The following is a 12,026-nucleotide window of genomic DNA, read 5'->3' on the forward strand; positions in this document are numbered from 1 at the left end:
GTGGGGGGACTGACCAAGCAAGGCAGCATGCAAGTGACATCATGACCCGTGCCAACACAGTGCATGACGACGCATTACATACCACATGGCATCACATGAAGTGTCCTCATTAGAAGACTCTGCATTAGGATGAGTAGTGCTATAAAAGAAATAAAATAGTGCTATTTATATTGGTATATGTGTAAATACTGGGACAGGCCAACCCATCTGACATTTTAACATTGCACGCACTTATATACAGGGACTGAAAAAAGTAAAAAGCACCATCTCTTAAGTATATGTGAAGAGATAACAAGCTGTGTGCTTTTGTTCCCTCTCCTGAGCATTTGCATTTATTTTATTTATTATTATTTATTAAGGAGTTTTATATAGCACTAGCCTGACCCGAGGGTATCGGAGCGCTTCACAACAGTTTTTGAGCCAGATTCATACAATAAGCAGTATTCTACATATAAGTTCGGCAGACCAAGTGTGCTAAGCAGCATTGAGGTAGTATGTGAGTACTGAGATAACCTCATCGAGTGCACATTGTCTTGTGGTTGATATAATAAAACAGGACTCTACATATAGGTTCGGAAGACCATGTGTGCTGAGCAGCATTGAGGTAGCTCGTGAGTCCTGAGATAACCTCATAGAGTGCACACTGTCTTGGGGTTGAACCAATTAAGGGGGGGGTGGAGGAGCCAAACGATGGATTTAGGCCCAGATCTCTGTACTGGGGTGAATGTATGACATTGTTCTGCATTCTATCCATCAACTGTTGTTTTTGCATTTGTCACCCCGAGTGGGACGGGTATGCCCAGACGTGGGTCCCGTGCTCTCCATGCCACTGAAATCAAACTGTCCTGGATGAAGAGGGGTGAAACCCCGAAACCGGTCCTAGGATGCTTGTTTCCAGTCCAGGGAGCACCTGGCTTGGCAGTTCGGGCTGGACTGTTCCCATGAGGCACAGGGTCAAGACTGATTTGCATAAAGCTGGGTTCAAACTGGAATGGCATGGTGAGTAAAAAACGATGGATTTAGGCCCAGATCTCTGTGCTGGGGTGAATTTATGACATTGTTCTGCATTCTGTCCATGTTGTTTTTGCATCTGTATATTGTCATGGCCGAGTAATCACAGCATGTGATAGAAGTGGTAGCTGGTTTATGGAGTATTGCAGATAAGGTTTGACGTAAAAGTGTGAATCAATGTATCTAAATCAATCACCTCTAGCAGCATCGTTGCTGCGCAACCCGTCAGCAAACTTGAGTCACATGATGCAGCACAAAGAAGATGACGTAGACTGGACACACAACTGCTTTTCTTGCTCCCAAACATTAACTTTTGGAACACGTGTGGTAGCCACAAGACTGTGCACTAATGGTTCCTTTTAAAAATACATAGCTGTAAAGTTTTGGGTTTGTATATATGGTTGCGTTAATTATTGTTAATGCATTGTGTGATGATTGGCGGTCTCACATGTACCTGTAGCTCTCCACTGGAAGCAGTTGTAACGAGGGGCCTGGTAGCTAAAGCGGGACTCAGAGGGAAATAGACATAAAGAGCGGCCGACGACGGAAGAGGCAAGCAGTGTGAGGGAGGGTGTGGGTGGATGGAACAGGCACTCTTAGAAAACTGCAAATGTGATGAAATAAGAACAAGGTTAACAGGACTGTTTACAAAATCGGCCCTAGGAGCATCGACACTACAAAGAAACAAAAGGGAACCTTCCCAAAACACAGGCTGAAATAAACCAAAAAAATATTAGTGCGAATACACAAACTGAAACAGACAAAAGTGAAAGGATGCAAGTAATAGGCCACTGCTCCGTGGAAGGGAGCACGAAACAAGGAGGGACAAAAATACAGATCACCCACATAGAAGAAAGCTTTTAGTAAGGACATGCAAAAGAAAGGAATCAAAAGCAATGGGCGGGTTTTAAGTCCAAGAGTGGATACAGCATGTCCTGAAGAGCCCAGGCGAGACCTAAACATATATGGTGTGAAAAAGTAAATGGCTTTCATATCTCGGCTTATAAAATAGGAAAAGAAAGAAAGGTACATTCATCACAGGAAAAATAACAGGAAAAGGGGGGCATGGGGTTTATGTCACTGAGAACATTACAGTGTTTTACATCTGCAAAACCAAAGGAGTCCTGCAAAAACCTTAACATTACTACCTATCATGGCACTAATGTATGATCTAATGAAAGCACTTAAAATTCCGAACTGTGCTGCTTCTATTCTGTACCTTAAAGAAAGGTCCTAGTCAGACCAAGCCATGTTAGGGGAATACATCTTTAGTATTTATAAATAAAGACTATTTACCTGGTCAAAAACTACATCCAGTGGTATTTAAAGTAGTACTTTAGTAGTGTTACTTACTACAAAATGTAATTCACAAATATATAATTGGAGATCTCCGCCCCTTAATCTTTTCTGTACAGAGATCTCCACCCTGGTGCTGTGTAGTTTTGCAATCATAAATACACTCTTTTGTAGTAACTGTGGGAGGGACCAGGGGAGTGGTGGTAAAATGGGAATTAATTACTCAAAAATGGTTGAGAACAGGGCCGGCTTTAGGGCAGTGCGACTGGTGCGGCGCACTGGGCGCTGACCTAAAGGGGGAGCGCTGACCTCAGTGTGGGGGCACTGTGTTTAGGAATAACTTACGATTTAAAAGCAGCCGATGCAGAGTTCCATGTGCGTCCAGATTCCAGGCAGCAATAAAAATGTCAAGATAATTCTTGTAACTAATGTTCCAGCTAGAGAGATCGGAGTTTTGTTTAGTGGCAGTTTTGAAGTCGCACGGGGGCAAATATGCCTGCTGCAAAGAATAGATCTGTATTTAAAGTGGATGGCTGACTGGATTAGTAAAGCCAGCCTTTACCAGCACTTTAAAGCAAATGAAATGTATGCAAGAGAGGTGTTATGGACAGATGAGGGGCTCTTTTGTTGGGTGGTTGTGAGGGAATCTGAGGAGGAGGTCATGGGGGGGCGCTAAAAAAGATTGTCGCACTGGGTGCCATTAGCGCTAAGGCCGGCAAGGAAAAACTAATGAATTGGGGAGGGACATGGTAGTACAAAACACACATCGACAAAGTAAATAGATTCAGAAAATGCACTTCTAAAGTTAATACAGCCCTATCAATGTCAAAAAAAGCTATCATATATTCCGGCCCATCCTTGAGATAAGTCAAGCACCATACATGGCCAACCAATGATACTGCAACATACTCTCAAAGAAGTCAGGGAAATAACACGCCATGGGAATTAATGTAAATATATATGCATTTTTTTTAATTAGCTTAGCTAAAAAATATATCAAATGTATTTAAATTAATTACATACATAACTTTTAACCGGTTAACTACCCTTTAAATAAAAATGATAGTACGAGTGGGTAATTTTTTGTAAAACAGATTGTTGTTTAAAAATGACAATTTAAGCCCGTGTCTGATGGGGACTCCTCGGATTCGGATGGTTAGGTTGGTTTGGGGGGAGACGGGGAGAGGGGGAAACGTGGTCCTTCTCACTGCATTGGAAGTGGGCTTGGTTAAGGAATTGTGCATTTGGGTGGGAATTTGTCATAAGATTTCTGAACAAGGTCTGTCTCGATGTCCTTCTGTTCTAACTGTTGTGAAAACAATAAAAATTTTACATAAAAAAAAATGATAATTTAAACTAATATATTAATTTGGTTATTTAATAGCTTTTTACTTTTAGGTGTTTATGTGCTGGTTCTATTTGTTTATTTTATTAGACCAAGTTTATTATTTTTACAAATCGTTTTGCATTTATATTTCTTATTAAAATATTTAAAAATGTTTTTAAACACAGTAATAAGTTTATTAAATGTTCTTGCACTTTCCCCCAGTGGGGGAGATCTGCACCAACAATACTCAGGGTAACTTAACACTTGTAAAGTCAGTCTTCAGAGACTCGATCCCCTCACTGGAGGGTATGGAGACATAGAAATCTAAAGTGTAATCCTCTGGGAAATAGAAAATAACACCTAAGCGTAAAAGTACATTTACACATAAGTAAATATACACATATAAATTTACCTTTGTGATTCGGGCCACTGTCCACCAGGTGTATAATATTTTTGGTGTAACACAGAGTCACAACTATTTCTCACTATTTGTCAAGTACCAACTCGCAGCGTGTTGAACTGAGGCGAGAAAAGGAACTATATATGGTGAGACTCCAGCAACTCAAAGGAACTCTTTAGCATCATTCAGAAATTCAACAAACCCCCCAGCAAAGCCACGGACGTCACACCCTCCCAGACCTTTGCAACAAACTCAGCTCCTACTTCTATCAGAAAATCAAGTCCCTCTACAACAACTTCAACGAACAGACCCATAAACCATTCCTTCCTCCAGAAACAACAGCCAGCCTACCATCTCCGCCTGGACCCCGGTCACCACCAAAGACACCGCTACGACCATGAAAACCATTCGCTTAGGAGCCCCCACGGACCCCTACCCGCCGCACATCTTTCACAGAGCCACCGCAGCCATAGCACCCGAGCTATGATGCACCATCAACACCACCTTCGAATCCGGCATATTTCCCAATGACTGGAAACGCGCAGAAGTCAAGCCTCTCCTCAAGAAGCCCTCTACAGACCCGACAGACCACAAAAACTAACGACCCATCTCTCTCCTCCCCTTAGCAGCCAAAGTCACTGAGAAGATTGTCAACTTCCAGCTAACAAACTTCATCAAAGAGAACTCCACATTTGACCCTTCCCAATCCAGATTCCGTAGCAACCACAGCATCGAGATCGCCCTCCTCTCTGCCACAGATGACATGTGCACTCTCCTCGACCAAAGCCACACCGCGGCCCCATCTCTCTGCAGCCTTCGACACCGTATCCCTTCCGCACTCTCAACGCTAGTCTCCATGACGCCGGCATACAGGGAACCGCCCTCGGCTGGCTCGGCTCCTTCCTCACCGGCAGAATTAAAAGAATAAGACACCTGCCCCTCCTCTCCGAACCCACAGAGATCAACTGCAGAGTGCCCCAAGGATCATCGCTCAGCCCTAAGCTCTTTAACATCTACATGGCCCCCCTCGCCGCCATCGTCAGACAGCATGAACTCAGCAAAGTATCCTACGCCGACGACACCCAGCTCATCCTCTCCCTCACAAAGGACCACCACACTTAGCTTCCAGGAAGGAATGAAAGACGTTGCATCCTGGATGAGCAGCAGCTGCCTGAAGCTCAACTTGGAGAAGACAGAAATCCTCGTCCTCTGACCCACCCCCTGAGCATAGGACAACACCTGGTGGCCCACCGCCCTGAACCACCCCCCTACTCCCACGGAGCACGCCCGAATCCTCGGCATCATATTCGACTCCTCCCTCACCATGACCCGACAGATCAATGCCGTCGCCTCCACCCGCTTCAACACCCTCCGCACCCATCGCAAGACCTTCAAATAGACCCCCCCAAATCTAGAAAGACTGTCACCCTGTGACAGAGCAGGACGAGCGGAGCAAAGAGAAAATAAGGACTGGTGGACCCACATACCGTTCTCACCCCCTCTTGTCCCCCTACAGCAGGAAGAATGGCTTCCCTCGCCGGAGAGTACAGTGCGGAGCCAACAGGAAGGAGTGGAGCCCTTTAACTGGATAAACTACGTGTCTTCGGAAACACCCCTGTGTGACGTCACGGCGCAGGGGACGTTAAAGGAAGGCGAGACCCGACAGTGGACGGACGGCGATTCCCGGAGGAGCGGAGGCGAAGAGTGGAGTGCAGGAGAAGCGTCGAGGAACGAGGGAGAGGACTAGCGAGGAGGCAGCGGAGAGACGGACACCGGACGGCCAGGAGGCCCGGGATCCCGCGAAGCGCCCCGCCACGTTCCCAGGGGAGGAGCGTGGCTAGGACAGGTACGGGGCCGCGTAGTGGGCTGGATAGCGAGAGGAGAGAAACCGACTCCGTAACACTAGTGCCTGTACTGTTGTTTCTGTTCCCTTGTTCCCCACCCCACATTGCACATTTCACCAATTACAGAGACGTCTTACGGGGGGAATCACCGCAGCACAGTTAGGGTGTCTCCTCACTCCCGGTCCCGGTCTTAGGTTAAACCCTTAAGGAAAGGTACCCTGACACTATCCTTTGTTTGTTTTCTTTCTTCTGGGCCCATACGCTTCCCGGGGAGAACCATCCTGCATACCTCCCGTGGTCCAAGGAACGCGACGACCAAGAACCATCACAAACGCAAGACCCAACCAGATAGAAAACACGTATCCGGCCGTATGGGCGAGAGAATGACGGACTAGTAGATTAAGAAAACGTTATATTTCAATAAAACCACGATTTCAAAGAACCAGTGCCCCGTCTGTCCCTGACCAACCGTCACAACTGGTGTCAGAAGTGGGATCTACATTCTACTCTGTCTGCAACGAGATGGAGGTCCTAATTCAACATTTGATTCAGGGACAAGAAAAGCTTGGTTGGGCCGTCGAATGACAAATGACGTCCGCCCAAGCCGACCAGGAGGCATTTCAAAATACCATGTCGGCGCACCTGGAGTCCTTCCAAAAGGCCGCCCCAGAATCAGGGGTTACAATACCCGCGGAACGAAGAACGCCTGTTCCTCACCCTACCGGCCTTGCACTTCAGAAATATGTTACTGGAGAAGATCCCGATGCGTTCTTGACCAATTTTGAAAGAGCAGCAAGGGCGTGTGGCTGGCCAGAAGAAAAATGGCCATTTTTCTTAGCACCCCTATTATCGGCAGAAGCCCAGTCCGCCTATCAAGTCGCCAAACCGACAGGGGCCACGCCATACTCTGTAATCAAAGAAGTCATCCTAGAACATCTCGGTCTCGATGCAGAGGCATACCGAGTACGGTTCCGGAAAGAGAGAGGTGTTACAGGAGAAAACCCTAAAACTTTATACTTCCGCTTAAAAATGGCCGCAGATAAGTGGCTGAAACCGGACAGCAGCACTAAGGAAGAAATCATGGCCAGAATTTACTTGGAACAGTTCATGGAAGCCTTACCATATGGAACACAAAGGTGGCTGAAGCAACATCCTAACCTAACGGTGGCCCAAACCATTGAGATGGCTACCCACTTTTCTAGAGCACAACCCCGCTATAGCGCTGTGGACTATGAGAAAACTCCCAAAGTCGTCCCTCTGGCCCGAGCAGAGAAGAAAGTCAAGGTACAACCAGAAGTTATACGTCCCAAACCAGGCAGAATGGACCTATCATCTACGCGAGGACTGCAATGTTACGAATGCGGCGAATGGGGACACATTGCCCGTCTGTGCCCCAGGAAAAGGACTGAGGAGCCAACGGAAGTTGGATATTTACCAAAGACAGTACTATATTCCGCTGAATTGGGTACCTCCTACTACGTACGTGTAAGGATGAACGGGACAGTGGTAAAGGCCTTATTAGATTCAGGGTGCAGGCAATCAGTAGTGAGGAAAACCTTAGTACGGCCCCAACAGTACCTCGCAAACCAAACAGTACACATTAGGTGTATACATGGGGACGTAAAGCCATATCCCCTAGCCCTTGTCCCGATAACCCCCCTCAACAGACCCACACACGCTGTAAGACTAGGGGTAGTAGACACCTTACCAGAAGAAGTGATTCTAGGGGTAGATAACCCAGGCTTCTTGTCACTGTTTAGGGACGAATTAAGGGAGATTAAGCAGGAGACCAACACACCAGCCTCAGCTCTGGTCAGTCCCGACCCATGGATCATAGACCGTAGCTTTCGGTTCGCCCAATCCAACGACCGGACGTTGTTTAACGCATGGGAACAGGCCAACCAAAACCAAAATAGAGGAGGAGAGGTATACCCCCGGTTCCTCATTAAAAACGAATTGTCATATAGAGAGGGAAGAAAGGGGGAACCCCTACAGTTACTGGTCCCTCAACCCTTCAGAGATCAGGTCCTGTTTTTCTCCCACACACATCTGACCGCAGGGCATGCAGGAAAGGAGAAAACTACCAATAGCGTATTAAGGTGTTTTTATTGGCCAGGAATTTATCGCGACATAGAAAGGTATTGCCACACCTGTGAGACCTGCCAAAAGAAAAACGCCTACAGACCCCCTCCCGCCCCCCTAAAACCAATGCCTATAATAGGAATACCTTTTGAAAGAGTAGGCATGGACCTCATAGGGCCCCTTCCCCGTACCCGAAAAGGACACTTGCACGCCCTAGTAATAGTGGACTATACCACCCGTTTTGTAGAGGCCTTCCCGCTCCAAACCCCCACCACCAAGAATCTGGCGGAAAAACTGATAGAACTTTTTTCTCGAGTCGGATTTCCCAAGGAGGTGGTAACGGACCAAGGCTCTCCTTTTACCTCGCGCTTAATGAAAGAAGTCTGTCGCGCCCAGGACATCCAACAATTGCGGACATCAGTGTACCACCCCCATACAGATGGACTCGTTGAAAGGTACAATCGTACCCTAAAGAGCACGTTAAAAAAAATGCTGGCAGTCGGAGGAAGAGAGTGGGACCGATTGCTTCCCTTGGCCTTATATGTACTGCGTTCCCAAGTCCAGAGCAGTTTAGGCTGCTCTGCGTTTGAGTTGTTGTATGGAAGACAGCCAAGATCACTGCTGGAGATGACTAAGGACGCATGGGAAACGGAAGAAAGACAGGACCACTGCGCCTTACTGGAATACACCAACCAATTGAAATCAAAGATAGGCAAGCTGAGGGATCTGGCGTACTCGAATCTCGAAAGAAGCCAAGAAAAACAGAAGAAGTACTACGACAAAGGAACGAAATTAAGACGATTACATGCAGGGGACTGGGCACTAGTCCTTCTTCCCTCCTCCAACAGCAAATTCAAGAGTGAGTGGCAGGGCCCATATCGAGTGAGGGAAACAATAGGCGAGACTACATATAGAATACAGATGTCTCCCACCAAAGTACAGTGCTATCATATCAATTTGTTAAAAAAAATGGCTTGGTCCTCTACCCAAAGCTGCACACTTTCTGGTACCCACCGGTAACCAACCTGATTCCACGGTAGGAGAATTGGTTGTTAACCCAGAGCTCACGGAGACCCAGAGACAAGAATTAAATGAGACCCTAACGCCCTTCGCACAGCTGTTCTCAAATACACCAGGCAGGACTCATCTAATAAAACATGGGATACAGACGGTCCCAGGGAAGATTATCCGGCAAAAACCCTACAGGATCCCCACTGCCAGGAGGGAGGCGATCTGAAGGGAAGTAGGAGAGATGTTACAACAAGGAGTGATACGACCCTCCTCGGGCGAATGGATGTCCCCCATCGTGATGATACCGAAGCCGGATGGGTCCACGCGTTTCTGTATGGACTTCAGGGCCTTGAACGAAATTTCCACGTTTGACGCGTACCCGATACCGAGGGTCGATGAACTCATAGAGAAAATAGGAGATGCCAGCTATATCACAACCTTCGACCTAACAAAAGGTTACTGGCAAGTACCCTTAAGAGAAGCCGACCGTAAGAAGACAGCCTTTTCCACGGATCAAGGATTATTTGAATTTACGGTATTACCCTTCGGACTCCACGGGGCACCTGCTACCTTTCAGCGTTTGATGAACACCATCCTACAGTCCTATCCCTCCTTTAGTTCCGCATACCTAGACGACATCGTGGTATACAGTCCAACCTGGGCGGACCATCTAAAACACGTAACGATCATCCTAAGTGCCCTTCGACAAGCAGGACTGCATATTAATGCAAAAAAATCAAAAGCCGCCTTTCAAAGGGTAAAATACCTGGGGTACATACTCGGAGACGGCGTCATCGCACCTCAGACCGAAAAAATCAAGGCCATCACAGCGACACCTTTCCCTACCACCAAAAGAGAACTTAGGGTTTTTTTGGGACTAATCAGTTATTACCGGAGGTTTATACCTCAGTTTTCAGAGGTAGCCATCCCCTTAACAGACCTTCTACGAAAAGACAGCCCAAACCTCCGGTTAAGATCCCCCACCAAAGATTTCCAGAACCTGAAAGCGGTGATCACCACCAAACCAGTACTGGTCTCCCCCGATTTTGACAAGCCCTTCCTAGTAGCCACCGATGCCTCAGAAACAGGGATAGGGGCGGTATTGTCTCAAGTAGGGGTGGACGGGCTAGAACATCCCATACTGTATGTGAGCCGAAAGTTATTTCCCAGAGAAATCAAATATCCCACCATAGAGAGGGAATGCCTGGCCATTAAGTGGGCAATTGAAAAGCTTAGGTACTACCTAGAAGGCAAGCCGTTTATACTCTGCACTGACCATGCCCCCCTGACGTGGATGTATAAAAACAAAAGTCAGAATCCACGTGTGCTCCGATAGTTTTTGTCCCTACAGCCTTTCGCCTTTGAGGTGCAGCACAGGAAGGGGAGAGACAATGGCAATGCGGACTTTCTGTCACAGTCCCTTCCTCTCCCCGAACGGGAGAAGCCAGAGGGGGAGGTGTGTGACAGAGCAGGACGAGCGGAGCAAAGAGAAAATAAGGACTGGTGGACCCACATACCGTTCTCACCCCCTCTTGTCCCCCTACAGCAGGAAGAATGGCTTCCCTCGCCGGAGAGTACAGTGCGGAGCCAACAGGAAGGAGTGGAGCCCTTTAACTGGATAAACTACGTGTCTTCGGAAACACCCCTGTGTGACATCACGGCGCAGGGGACGTTAAAGGAAGGCGAGACCCGACAGTGGACGGACGGCGATTCCCGGAGGAGCGGAGGCGAAGAGTGGAGTGCAGGAGAAGAGTTGAGTAACGGAGCAGGAGGAGCGGCGAGGAACGAGGGAGAGGAGAAGCGAGGAGGCAGCGGAGAGACGGACACCGGACGGCCAGGAGGCCCGGGATCCCGCGAAGCGCCCCGCCACGTTCCCAGGGGAGGAGCGTGGCTAGGACAGGTACGGGACCGCGTAGTGGGCTGGATAGCGAGAGGGGAGAAGCAGACTTCGTAACACTAGTGCCTGTACTGTTGTTTCTGTTCCCTTGTTTCCCCACCCCACATTGCACATTTCACCAATTACAGAGACGTCTTACGGGGGGAATCACTGCAGCACAGTTAGGGTGTCTCCTCACTCCCGGTCCCGGTCTTAGGTTAAACCCTTAAGGAAAGGTACCCTGACACTATCCTTTGTTTGTTTTCTGTCTTCTGGGCCCATACGCTTCCCGGGGAGAACCATCCTGCATACCTCCCGTGGTCCAAGGCACGCGACGACCAAGAACCATCACAAACGCAAGACCCAACCAGATAGAAAACACGGATCCGGCCGTATGGGCGAGAGAAAGACGGACTAGTAGATTAAGAAAACGTTATATTTCAATAAAACCACGATTTCAAAGAACCAGTGTCCCGTCTGTCCCTGACCAACCGTCACACACCCACACACTCAAAACAAGCGGACTGGACCAAGGACACGCTCTCTATGCTGGAATCAACAAATTCCTGCTCCGCAAGCTCCAGACCATACAGAACACCGCGGCCAGACTCAACCTCAGCATCCCACGACATGAACACATCACCAAACACCTGCGAGACCTCCACTGGCTTCTCGTCGATAAGAGAGTAACCTTCAAGCTACTCACCCACGCCTACAAATCCCTCCACAACACCGGACCCCAATACCTACACCGGACCCCAATACCTCAACGAAAGAGTCTCCTTCCACGTATCAAAGAGAAACCTCCGCTCCGCTGACCTCGCCCTCACTGAAACCCTGCGCATCCACAGAGCCAATGCGGGTGGAAGAGCCTTCTACATCGCAGCAAAGACCTGGAACGAGCTCCTGATCAACATCAAATGCTCCCCCACTCTGCACACCATCAGAAAGTGCCTCAAGACTTGGCTCCTTGGCTGACTCGGAGCTGCATTCCCTCACTCTGTATTTTTAGGTCGAGCCTAGAGGCAGCACGCATGTGCTGCTCTGCGAGGCATGCTGTAATGCCTCTGGGAAGTTAGAAGACACCCACCACACACCCACCGCATGTGATCGGTTACTTTGTCCGTCTTTATAAATTCCATAGTTTTAGTTCGTGGATTGAGTACATTTGTCCTGCCT

At 48.1% G+C, this 12,026-nt stretch overlaps 1 protein-coding gene across 1 annotated transcript in view; it reads right to left on the minus strand.

Annotated features, from left to right (window-relative positions):
• ZC3H3 (zinc finger CCCH-type containing 3) overlaps positions 1 to 12,026 on the minus strand; it is a 1,788,705-nt gene that overhangs the window by 600,154 nt on the left and 1,176,525 nt on the right. The gene's annotated exons all lie outside the window — the stretch shown is intronic.

This window comes from Triturus cristatus, chromosome 5_1 (assembly GCF_964204655.1).
Source record: "Triturus cristatus chromosome 5_1, aTriCri1.1, whole genome shotgun sequence".
In the NCBI taxonomy this organism is placed as follows: domain Eukaryota; kingdom Metazoa; phylum Chordata; class Amphibia; order Caudata; family Salamandridae; genus Triturus; species Triturus cristatus.